The sequence below is a fragment of the Myotis myotis genome, unplaced genomic scaffold (genome assembly GCF_014108235.1).
Source record: "Myotis myotis isolate mMyoMyo1 unplaced genomic scaffold, mMyoMyo1.p scaffold_m19_p_9, whole genome shotgun sequence".
NCBI classification, from domain to species: Eukaryota; Metazoa; Chordata; class Mammalia; order Chiroptera; family Vespertilionidae; genus Myotis; species Myotis myotis.
This window is the reverse complement of record NW_023416401.1, coordinates 66,146,056-66,159,962: the sequence shown is the minus strand read 5'-3', so window position 1 is coordinate 66,159,962 and position 13,907 is coordinate 66,146,056.

Here is a 13,907-nt window from a genome sequence, read left to right as displayed (position 1 = left end):
ACCCTACTGGAATATGTGGGCAGAAATAACTTTTCAAATCAATTATCTCCCCACTTCTGGAATCTTTGGGCTGGTTCTGTTGAAAATAGATTTACAAAACACTAATGACTCTTTCTAAATTTGGGGGGTACGTGTAGAAAAAATTAGAAGAAAACTTGCTTTAAAAGAAAAATAAAAGCTTTCTTATTTGCAAACTCACTCCTGTCTGCTCAATGTCTTCTCAGTTTCTCTGAATATCTTTTGACCTTTTCCAACTGACAGGATCCCATCCTCTGCTTCCCAACTCGGTCACCGTCCCCTTCAACCACAGCCACACACATAGAACTCAAACTTGAGTCCTTGGCTTCATACCTCTGGAAATTTGGCAAAACCCTTTTGAAAAACCAAATCCTCTCTCTGAGACTCTATCTCCAAGTTTCTTTTCCTCTCTGATGTTCATAATGTAGCCAAGTAGTAAAAACTCATGAAGGGACAGAACTGCCAAAAAGAGCAGAGGGCACGTGACATTTGTTCCCTGTTTGGGATACTTAGAATCTGGTGAGTGGCCACACCTTGATCGATATACATATACTGTTCTGGGATATTGACTAAGCTCTCTTTCCCTCACTCACACTTTAGCTACCCCCCTCCCCCCCATCCTCCTACCACTAATTTCTCCGCCTCCCCTATAACTTACCTGGTTAACTGCTACAGACCTGTATCAGGTAGGGTCCCATCATAAAACAAAATTTCACTTAGATGGTTCAACTGGGCAGATTGCAGAAGCTGACTTATACTGACTCGGGAGAGTCCATTATTAATCCTCATGTATTCTGCAAGCTGATTGTTAAACACAGTCATTATTAAAAATTAAAGTTGCCCAGCCAGTGTGGCTCAGTGGTTGAGTGTCAACCTATGAACCAGTAGGTTATGGTTCCATTCCTGATCAGGGTATACGGTATGCCCAGGTTGTGGGCTCAATCCCCATTATGGGACGTGCAGAAGGCAGTGCAGGAGGCAGCCAATCAATGATTCTCTCTCATCATTGATGTTTCTATCTCTCTCTCTCTCCTTCTCCCTTCCTCTCTGAAATCAATAAAAATATAGATTTTTAAATTATCCAGCCCTAGCTGGTTTGGCTCACTAGATAGAGCGTCGGCCTGTGGACTGAAGGGTCCCTGGTTCAATTCCGGTCAAGAGCACATGCCTGAGTTTTGGTTTGATCCCCAGTACGGGACATGCAGGAGGCAGCTGATCAATGGTTCTTTCTCATCATTGATGTTTCTATCTCCTCCTCTTCCTTACTCTCTGAAATCAATGAGAATATATATTTTTTAACTATCCAGGGGCGGAGAAACCAAGCTTCTAAATGAAAAGATAATAATCCTTAGGACAACACTTCATGACATATTGCTTTCCAAATCATCATTGCTGCTAAGTCCCTAGAACAGTGGTTCTCAACCTTGGCTGCACATTAGAATCACCTGGGAATCTTTTTAAAATCTTGATTTCTGGCCGAAACCGGTTTGGCTCAGTGGATAGAGCGTCGGCCTGCGGACTGAAGGGTCCCGGGTTCGATTCCGGTCAAGGGCATGTACCTGGGTTGCGGGCACATCCCCAGTAGGAGTGTGCAGGAGGCGACTGATCGATGTTTCTCTCTCATCTATGTTCCTAACTCTCTATCTCTCTCTCCCTTCCTCTCTGTAAAAAATCAATAAAATATATTTTTTAAAAAAATCTTGATTTCTGGGCCTCATCCTCCGGAAATCCTGTTTCTTTGTTACTAATGTTGTGGCCCCACCCCATAACAAAGAAACAGAATTTCCAGAGGATGAGGCCCAGAAATCAGGATTTTCAAAAGAGTCCCAGGTGATTCTAATGTGCAGCCAAGGTTGACAACCACTGCCCTAGAAGGTTTCCAATTAGTTAGCAAGCCTGATTTGTATTTATAACCATCAACTGATTGATTCAACAAGGCATGTGGGGGGTGGGGGGAAGGCACATAATAAATGCTGTGGGAAAAAATTGTATTGTTGGGATGAAACGGGGTGTGTGTGGGGCGGGGGGGATGCTGTGATGTGGCACCAACTTGATAAAGATAGTTTGAGGCCAGGCATCAGATTGTCAAAGGCTTCCTCTCAGCTTCTCTTCCAAGGAGACAGATAAGAAACAAGACATTCAAGTAGCTGACGGGGTAGCCTGTGAGTGTCTCTCTTGTCCTGTCGGCTTGTCAGTTCTTCTGGCATTGTCAGGAGACGTGTGCCACTGCAGTCAGCTTTGTGTCACCACGCTCCTCTGTCTTTCATCACCTTCTGGAGCATGAATGGTGCCTTTCTTTTTTCTTTTCCATTTTCTTGGCCTAATGTGAGGTACAACACTGCTGTCCCCTGTAGTCACGTGTGTGAAAAATACATTCAGCTAGCTTTTGGCACTGCTTTAGGCTCTAGAGAATTAAAGTGAATATTCCAGGCAACGGTGGAATCTGTTAAGTTACTTGGAACCTATATTTGCAAGAAAAGGAAGGAGTTAGATGGAGCAGGAGGAAACTTAAAACTTGAATTGACCAGTGAAATGAATAGAGAATACTTGAAATTAAAAAATTCATGTTGAAGGGTGGTTTCCTGCGTATGTATGATTAATCTGTGGAAGTACCAGGTTTTCTTAAGTTGTTAAGTACTTTATATGCTGCAGCTTTCTGTGTCATTTAATCTTCATGACAACCCCGAGAAGGTAAGCCATTCTTATCACTATTTTACAGATTAAAAAACACAAGCTTTGAGAAGCTAAATGATTTGTCCGAGATAAGCGGTAGAGCTGAGATTCAACTCCATGTTTGATCTGACTCAGAGATACTCAGGGCAGAGAATGGGAGGACAGTTAGGATAATTGGTGGCACATGGTGCACGCTTCCATGACCAGCACCGGAAAATCAAGGGAACTTCGGTGAAGGGTATGTCACCCAAACAAAGAAGACAATCACAGTTCAGCATAAATATTTCCTCCCCTCACCCAATCAGGTTAAGAGAAAGCTCTAACAAAGACAAAACCCTGCAGTCCTTGGCTTGATGGATCTTGGGTTAATGGTATTTAAGAGAAACCCAGAGAGGAGGACACAGGGAAATGATGAGACACTGATTCTTCATTTTCATGTTTCCGAAGAAGAGAGGACTCAGCCCCTTCTCCCGTTACGAAAACAACCCCAGGCCCTGCAAGAGAGGAACTCCCCTCCCTAGTACACTCCCGGATCAGAGCTTGGAAGTTTACTGGGCTGTGGTGATGTTCCTCTGCTTAAAAACACCATCTGCCTGCTCCCTCTTTCTTTCACCACCAGCTCTCAGATTGAGCATTTGAGAAGCTTACTTTTAGAACAGGGAAAGGATTTTAAGAAGCAAATTATAATGCAAAGAGCTCAAAAAAAACTTCTGAACAACATAACTCACATCATCCCTGGATGGTATTAGTGAATTGGTCATTATTTTGAATATGCAATGGCTAATGATATTGTACAGTTATTGTGCTAAGTATATTACAGACACAATCTACTGAGCACATAACAACCCTATTGACAGATAAATAAATGTAATATCAAGGAGGATGAGTAATGTGCGAAAATTTACATAGCTATTAAGTCAGGAATCATTTGTAACTCTAAAATCTATATTCACAATCAGTAATGTATGGCCTCCTAGAAACTAAGAAAAGACTCAGAAGCAGGAATCTAGACAAGGACCTGAATAAATATTGTCACTCGAAAAATCACCTTGGCAGTTGTGTGCTGGCTCATAAGTGCCAACTGTTAAATTTTCAGGATTTTTTTGTGATCTGATTATTAAATATAACCACCATTAAAAGTTAAATTATATAAGCATATAAATACACTACAGTACAAATGAAAGTAATAAATATTCAAACCTTATCACTCCCCAATTATTTTACTGTATTTTGTCATTATCTATGCTTTTGAGATTATTTACAACTATGGTATCTATATGTGGAAATTCCCTATAGTGCTACTATGCTTCTCTTCCCAATCCCACTGGTAGCTTGAACTCAGCCATGGTGGAAATGTTTACACTATGGAAACTGGCAAATACTAAAAATCAAGACATCGTTTTTTTTGTTTGTGGAGAGAACCAACTGTTAAACATCAACCAGCATACCACAGCTGGTTCATGTAGAATAACACTCAACTAGAAAGAGCCACATCAGAATGCCCTGCATCTCTAGGAATGCAAAAAGTGCCAGCATGGTTGGTTTCTGGTGACTGCTCGCTTACTGGTTTGCAGATGGCCACCTTTTCACTGTGTCCTTATACATTTGAGTAAAAGATAGAAAGATCTATCTATCTATCTATCTATCTATCATCTATCAATATATATAGATAGATGATAGATAGATAGATAGATAGATAGATAGATAGATAGATAGATAGATAGATGATAGATACCAAGCTCTCTAGCATCTGTTCTTACAAGGACACTAATCCTATCAAAACAGGGTCCCATCCTTAGGACCTCATTTAACCTTAATTATGTCCTTAGGTAACCCATGTCCAAATATAGCCACTCTGGGCGTTGGGGCCTCAATATATAAATGTTGGGGGACATAGGCATTCAGTCCATAACAGACATTGTTATAACAAAGGTTCATTTTGCAAATAAGAAAACCAAAACTGAGAGACTTGGTATCATATAATAAGTAGTAGGATCCTTATTAAAAATGAGGACTGATAGTCTGAAACCCAGCATCTTCTTTAATAATAAATATTTAAACCTCACACTTTGCACATTTGGCACAATTTCCCATTCTCCACTCCCATGGTGGTGGTATGAACAAGCATTATTTAAGATCAGAGGAGAATAAAGATCATGCAAGTGGTCGCATGAAGAAAGGGCAAGGTTTTGTAGATTAAACATACATGCCCATTACTCTCTAGCTTCATGGTTTAAGGCATATTAATTAACAATACTAAATTGCTTTCTTATCTGTAAAATAGGAAAATTAATATCTACTCCTAAGAACCTTGTGAAGTCTGTGAGATTTAAGAGAAGGTATGCACATTTCAAGACGATTCGCCTAGCACGTTTATGAGCTCTCAATACTTGATAGTTGTTGCTGCTTATTCACTAATAAAATGGTGAGTCTAGTGGACTCTGAACCAGGAAGTTTTTGCTTTAGGACAGTGGTTCTCAACCTTCCTAATGCCGCCACCCTTTAATACAGTTCCTCATGTTGTGGTGACCCCCAACCATAAAATTATTTTCATTGCTACTTCATAACTGTAATTTTGCTACAGTTATGAATCATAATGTAAATATCTGATATGCAGGATGTATTTTCATTGTTACAAATTGAACATAATTAAAGCATAGTGATTAATCACAAAAATAATATGTAATTATATATGTGTTTTCCGATGGTCTTAGGCGACCCCTGTGAAAGGGTCGTTCGACCCCCAAAGGGGTCGCGACCTACAGATTGAGAACTGCTGCTTTAGGATCACAAACAAATAAACTCTATGTGGGCTGACCTGCCTCTCTGCTAAGTATTTCTGGACATTTCTATGCAAAATCCTCCAACCTGTTGGTCTGAAACCCACATACCATTGTTGATAGCACCATAATTGGAACATTTTCTCCCAAAGTAGTCAGTCCTCACCATAAAGGGGAGCAATTGCATAAATAAACTTACATATCAGAGAATCTATACAACAAAATCAATTCTGACTCTGAAATATGGATTTGTCACTGGAAATTTCAAGTGATATTGGTCTTCAGTTAATTCCAAGGAAAGTTGCAGCCCAAAGACACTCCCCAACATCCAGCAAAGGGAAGAAGCCTAGAGACATTACAACTTGAGGTCTGAGAGTATTAAAACCTTGCCATTGGTCATCTACAACTTAAATGAACCTCATGTGGTTTAAGGAGAAGATACGAATAGAAAACCCCACACTCTTTTGTTTGTAAAGAAGCATACAGTAACTTGATATTTCAGCAATATACCCACATTCAAAATACTACAAACCAGCCAAAATTTACATTGCCAAGGTCAAAATGGTGCAGCAATTTGGATTGCATGATTTGTTTTAAGTTTTAATGCTTACTAATAAGTAATCCACTATTGTTAATATGTTAAGACTAATGGCTAAATTAATAAATCTATAACCCATAATAAATTCATGGGAACACCCCTGTTTTATAGCAAAATTTATGGCAGAGTAAAAATCACAAACATAATTTACTTTATAATCTTAGTATTTTCATTGCTATAGGAGAAAACACATATATTAATAATATTCTTTATAGTCAAAGGAAAATGAACTGTTCGCTCAGGCACAAATCAATAAAATGCTATATTTAATTACTTTAGTTCAGAGGCTAAATTTGGTTCTCTTTATTTTTTAAAAAATAATCAGCATTTTGGATTTGATGAACTTACATTCAGATTGGTCCTAAGAAAAAAATAAACAGCTTACCTATAACCAAAGTAAATGCTTTATTCAAAAGAGCATAGCAGATTTACTAAGACCTTCTCTTTAAACCAATTGCAACACACTGCCTAAGTTTTAGCAAGAATTCCAGCATGTGAGCTATAATGCAGGATCATTCAAGAGTCGTTCCTTTTGTATGGGATGGTAATACTATCCTCTCTCTGCAGAATCCCACCACACACAATTTCAAAGGCAGAAAGAAAAAGGGAATACCTGAAAGGCTAATTACAGAGCTGGATAGATACACGATAAAGCATTAAAATAAATGAGATGGATGAATTATCAGAGGACAGAGCTGAAGACTGATGAACCATATTTAGTACACTAATCCCAAGTGTTTATTTTGCATTCTTCTGGCCTTTAAAGATGACAGGTTGTGATCAATTGCTTCCCTTGAAGGCTGGCTGCTTTCCTGCCCTAGCATTTAATTTCTGTTTGATGTTCTTCACTTTGTGTCAATGTATGAACTACTGTTAAGATATATAGCAGCGATTAAAATAATTCATCCATCTGCTTATAATTAAAGACCAAGTTAAATGTAATGACAACTTTATCTAGCAAGCTAGTTATCATCTAAAACGGGGGTTGCCCCTCAACAATTTCTCCAGCAGATGAATTATTCTAGTTAGTAGTAGTTCAAAAATTTTCCTACAAAGGATGGAGATTTTAATCAATGATGTCACTGTATAAGTGAAAGAAAAAAAATTTGAAAATCTTTCATTTATTTTTCATATTAACAACAACAACAAAACATCTTAGTAGCTCGCTCAAAAAATCAGATGAGAAAAGTGGGTTTTGAATCAATAGTTTTAAATTAATCATTCACAAAGATGAGAGGCCACTGGAATAAAAGAAAGTACCTTAAATTAATTTTTAAATGAGACCAGCTTTATGGTGAAGTAATTGCTGAATACATTACTATTTTAGAAAAAGAACAACTCTCTTAGAGTATTTTTTTACATGAAATGTTGAAGGGTATTTTTTTAATAAGTCTTTATTGTTGAAAATATTACATATGTCCCCTTTTTCCCCCATTAATCATGCCCCTCCCCCGCCCCAGGCTTTCAGCATCCTATTGTCTGTGTCCATGGGTTATGCATATATGCATACAAAGTCTTTTGTTGATTACCTCCCTTCCACCCATCCCCCCGCATCCCCTAGATTTCGTACTCTGTTCCATGCTTCCATGTCTCTTATTTTTTAACTTATTTCCATCCTATCTAATAAAAGAGAAACATGGTAATTGGCATACGACCGCTACCCTTCCCATTGGCTAATCAGGGCGATATGCAAATTAACTGCCAGCCAAGATGGCGGCCGGCAGCCAGGCAGCTTGAAACTGAACATGAGGCTTGCTTGCTTCAGTGATGGAGGACTGCAACATTCCCCACCTGCCTTGCCGGCCTCTGAGCTTGCAGTTTAAAAAACATTGTAACAAATACAGAAGCTAAACAAAACCCCAGAAACCAGCTTTCAGAGAGCTGGGATCTCAGAGCTGGAGTTGATACAGAGTTTCGATTATAGAACCGAAACAAACCAGATACCTGTTTTCAGCAGCTGAGGCCTCAGAGCTGGAGCCAAGCCTCAGAGCTAAAGCTGGCCCAGAATTTAAAAAAAAAAAAAGAAAAAAGGAGCGGTTGGGAGCTTCAGTACCAGCCTGAAAACAGCCTTCAGCCCGTCACCCAGACTGGCCAGGCACCCCAGTGAGGACCCCCACCCTGAAGGGTGTGTGACCAGCTAAAAACAGCCATCATCCCCTCATCCAGCTGGCCAGGCACCCCAGTGGGGACCCCCACCCTGATCCAGGACACCCTTCAGGGCAAACCAGCTGGCCCCCACCCATGCACCAGGCCTCTATTCTATATAGTAAAAGGGTAATATGCCTCCCAGCACTGGGATCAGCGGAGCTGAGAGGCCTCCCAGCACCGGTATCAGCGTGACGGGGGGGCAGCGCCCAAAACCCCTGATCGCCCTGCGGCTCTGTGTGTGGCAGGGTGTAGCGCCCCAACCCCCCCACCCCACAGACCCTGCTCTGTGTGTGACGGGGTAGAGCCATAACCTCTCCATCAGCCCTGCCCTGAGTGTGAGAGTGGCGGCGCCCCAATCCCCTGATCGGCCCTGCTCTGTGCGTGACAGGGGGCAGTACCCCAACCCCCTGATCCGCCCTGTCTGTGCGTGACAGGGGGAAGCACCCCAACCCCCTGATTGGCCCTGCTCTGTGCGTGACAGGGGGTGGCGCCACAACCTCCCTATCGACCCTGCCTTGAGTGTGACAGGGGGCGGTGCCCCAACCCCCTAATCGGCCCTACCCTGAGCGTGGCTGAGGGTGGCATCGCAACCTCCCAATCTGCCCTGCTCTGTGCATGACAAGGGGCGGCTCCCCAACTCCCCAATCGGCCCTGCTCTGAGCCCAACCAGGGGCTGCACCTAGGGATTGGGCCTGCCCTCTGCCACCCGGGAGCTTGCCTAAGCCAGCAGGTCATTATCTCCCGAGGGTCCCAGACTGCAAGAGGGCACAGGCCAGGCTGGTGTACAAATTTTTGTGCACCAGGCCTCTAGTCTTAGAATAAAGAGAATACTAGTTATATTTTAATAAATATTTAGACAGAGAACTTGGGGGAGGGACTAAAATATTCACTCATATTCCCCACCACCTTGAAAATAGATAAAATTATTGATGAATATTTATTAAATAGCCTGTCTTTTCTTAGCTAGATATATACACATGCATGGATCTATTACAAAATTGGAATCATATTATAATTTGTTTTGAAATCTGCTTTTTTTCTCAGAACAATGAATTATAAATATTTTTAATATATTTGAAAGACTTTAAAAACCAAGCCAACATTATGGAAGCCAAAATCTGGTCTCAGATATCCTTTGATCATTCTCTGATAAGCACAATTTGACGACCAAAAGAGCTAAAGACCAAAATGAAAATGCTATAAAAATATATGTGAAAGAGTATTTTGATATTTTTTTCATAATCATAATTGACCATAATAAATTTAATAGAATTGCACACAGTAAATGCCTCATAAAAGACCTCATTCAAATGACTTTGCCAAGTCATATTAGCAAGCTGTTTTAGATTTTAGATTTATTTTTCTATTTAAGATGGTGCTTGACTGCATATCTTCTGGTGACCAAGAAATCCAAACTTGGGAAACCTACCAGGAAATATTCTAGTTTTATTCATCAAAGGAATTAATAGAAGTGTGTTTTATTTAGAACAGTAATAGCTAAAAATACAGTATAAAATAATTATGCGAAAAATCATCTCTAATATACTGCATCAAACATGTAATTAAGAGAAATTCTTATTGAAGCTTGAAAATCTGCCTTGTTTTTGCTTCCAAGTGTTTTCTGTTAATACACGGGGGCTAAAGTAAGGTACCTCCAAGAACTTACAAATAGTCATCTTTAGAGGTAAGTATAAGAGCAGCATGCCATGACACCGTGCATAGTTAAATCAAGTTACTTTATTGGCCAATAGGCGAGTACAGTATAATTAAATGGACACATTAATACATTCAAAGGATGAATGAATATGTTCATCAAAGTAGGGACCGATTAGACAGGAAAGTTTATTGCCAGTGCCCCAGCAAAACACAGCTCAAGAGAGAGGAAGGTCTAGCCATTGGAGTTGGTATGTTTCTAATCCCAAGGCAAAAGGCTCCCGGGGTAGAAATGGATGCAGCATGAAGTCAACAGACTTGGTTCTACCTGGCCGCTTTTACTGTACACTGGAAGCGTGAGACTGCATTGACCCACTGCAGTGAGTCATTTGTTCTGCCAACTCCTCTTGTTCTGATGAACTGTTCCCCAGACAACCTTCAAATTCCCTAGTCAGTTAGGTGCAGAGAAAGAGAGGGAACTAACCCTGTGAATGTAAGCATGTCTGATCTGTACAGCAATGACTTCCTATGAACAAAGAGAGAAATCACATAGCTTGATGATAGGGGAGAAAATGAGCTGATCATAAATCTCCATTATCCTGGTCCATGTGACAGCTCTATTTCTCATTGTGCATGAATAAATTATCATTCTTAATTTCATGATATTTAGTAATAAAGAAGCAATGTCTTGAGAGCTGATGTTCTCTGAATAGATAGGATCTCAGGTCCTTGAGAGGCCTGGGCAACCGTGGAGGCCTCTGACCTCACTTTAGTTTGACACATGTAAGTACACATGGAGACCATCTGGTAGCAAAGAGACGAGGGGTTGTTTTGTGTGTGTGTGTGTGTGTGTGTGTGTGTGTGTGTGTGTGTGTGTGTGTGATTGGTTTTTTTTTGAGATGACACAAACAGGGTCACAATTAGAGCATTTCAGAAAACCTCCAGCATTGAAATTGGAGCAGTTTTATCACATATGAAGTATTCTCCCTTACAGTTCATAGTGGAGGAATAAAAATGAATTCATAAAAAACTGCAGATTTTGAATTCTGTAAACTACCTATATGCAATGGCACTGACAGAACCAGCAGGTTCTCCAGTGCTCTCAAATGAAGTTTGTACCTGACCCACATACTCAGGGCTCCATCTAAGAAGCTGAAATTTCCCCAAGAAATGAGATGCCTGTTGGCAGTAGAGACCCTAAGGAAGAGTTGCTGCAGTTACATGGAGGACGTGGAAGAGCACAGCAAACCGGTCCACTGTAAGTGGTGAGGCATTACTGGGGACCTTGTTGGGAATAGGTCAAGGACACTCATGAGTGTGCAGAGCTCTGAGCCCAAGACAAAGACAGCAATCATCCAGAAAGTGATTAGAGCTAAGAAGCAACAAAGCTGCCCCAGGCCATGCAGGATGTTCTGTGCCCTTTGAGGAGAAAATAGTAAAATAAATCGAACTGGTAAAAATGACACTTTGCTATCCTCAGTGTCCTTGTCCCTGCCCCAAAATCCTGGTTCCGATTGAATTCCATAAAATTCAAAGGAGGACAATAGAACTCATTTTTTGTCTACCAAACTTCCCACTTTCGGGCTTCATTGTTCAGCGTAAGTCCATGAATCCTATTCAAATGTAAATATTCTAAGACTGGAGTTGAACTTAAACTTCAATATGGACCTCTCGGGGAATGCAGGTCAGCAGTTTACTAGAGTGGGATTTGATAAGCGGTGAAGAAAAGGCTTCCTGTGGGGTGAGGACCTGAAGGATAGGAAATTGCTCTCCCAGGGAGGAGTAGAGGGTGGCCCGATCACCAGACACCAGTCTCTCCTTCACAATGTAAATGAACACGTCACACACTTAACACTCTGATTCCATTTTCTGAAATAGCTTGTAACTGATGCTCCAGCAGTTTATTTTTCTTCTGATTAATTATAACAATTTTCAATATAAATACGAATCTTCCTTGATTGCACAATGAAGTCTTTTGTTCCTGTTCTTCATATAGTAGAATGAAATGCTAGAATATTTTGGAGTGGTTTCAGTTCATCATAATTATTGCTCACCCTAAAAGCTTGGAGAGGTGCAGGTGACAAGATCAAACTTGTTTCCACTTAAACTGAGCCATGTTTAAACCAAAGTCCCCAAAGATGAAAGGCTAATACCTCCATGCCTTGTTCAGTTTCAAAGATGTTTAGTCATTTCTTTAAATGTAAAAGCAGCTTTTAAAAGAACATAATTTTAAATTGTTAGCAATGTGAGAAATGAACATAATGAAGGAGGTGTACTTTCTTGCCCAAAACAATCGCAGACAAGAAGTGCAAAAATATCAATAGAAAAGTGGCTCTTCCCCATCAGAGTTTTCAGCATAATATATTTTGCCTCCTTCCTCAACTCAGACCAACTTAAGTTTTACCCCAATTTCTCAAGTGCTCACCAATAATAGCAACTACATCTACATCAGAAGTTTTTAAAAAGATAAATTTCAACCCAATACAAGCCTTGTTTTGAGTGGGTATTAAATGACAGTGTGCTCTGTATGTTTGATGATGCTAGACTGAACTTTGGCTACTGTCCAGAACTGGGAGAAACAATGGGCACACGAATGAGGTATGTTTCTGTTTATATTCCCTCCCCAAAGCTATGATTTAAGCAGGGGGGTTCTGCCTTAATCACAGACACTTAGTAAATGAAAGTTGCTTATATTTCTCAAGTAAGTTTGAGTCTCTTTGGTTTGGCAGAAAGTCAAGCTTACAGAATATTTTTTATATCGAACCATTTCAAATCAAAGAAAAGGCATAATTAGACAAGCAAATAAAGGTTTATGAAAATGTATAAAGAACAACTGGGTAATTTGTTAATTAGTTGATATTAATCCCTCCAGTTATAATATAGCTTTCTGTGGTATTGATTTTCTAACTAGTGCATGTCAGATTGCACTACAGCATGTAATATTAAGAGTTTTGAAGACAAATAATACAGCTTGCACACCCTTATGTATTTTTCATCACTGAAAACAAATAGCTCAACCAGATGTGTTCATTCTGTTTCCTCTCTAGAAATGAGGAATGTTATAAAATTGCTCTTCTAAAATTAAACCAAACAGTACCAGATAGGTTTAGATAAATTTTCAGATAAGAAACTAGGTCTGAATCTCTGAACGTAATAATTTTAACCATTTTTATGAGCCTGTTGATACATTTACATACTCAAATAAGATATGGCCTCCTGATACCTAAACACAAGAGATACAGATACAGAAAATAAGGGGGGAGCGTCACCAAGAAGTGACATAGATCATACCAGAAACTGATCCATGAGGTGCAATTGGGAAGTTAAGATGGTTTATATATTTAAAGACCGGATGATTAGAAATAGAGGGTAAGCTTTATTTATGCACATTCATTAGTATTTACTGAAAAATGTAAACTTTACATTCCAAGTTAGAAAGGCAGCTACATAAGGAGACTTTTGATTCCCAAGAAGAGATTTAAAAATTCGTTTTGGCCCTAGCTATAGAATCAAGGCAACACTGTTCTAGATTATTCCCTCTTGCTCAAGCCCTTGATTCTGGCCTGTGTCCAGGTATAAAAATTGGACTAGGATCAGCCAATTCAGATGCAAACGCAAAGCAATGATGGCTTTTCTCAAAAGATCCAAGATGGTCAAACGGAGTATCACTGAAGCCTCTCTCAGGGCCAGCTCAATGACATGTGGCATGTGCAGTCACACAGGGTCACCCTGGCAGGAGGGCCCTGCACTTGGTTTAATGCTCTGCTATCACCACCATGAAATTCATCATTTTGTCTTTGAACTTGTGCTTTGGAAGTGAAGTCCAGTGGAACAATGGAGCATGCATGTGAGCAGAGGACATGGGTCTGGCAGCTGTGCACATACACGCACACAGGAGGAAGCCATGTGTAGAGCAGGCAGCAGCATGCTGCATGGTTGGCCCGGCCTCCTGGTGCGCAGGCACATGCCCAGGGCAGACTGTGATCCTGCACAGCCCCAAGGAGGCAGCCGGGCTAGGACCTGAACCCACACTGATG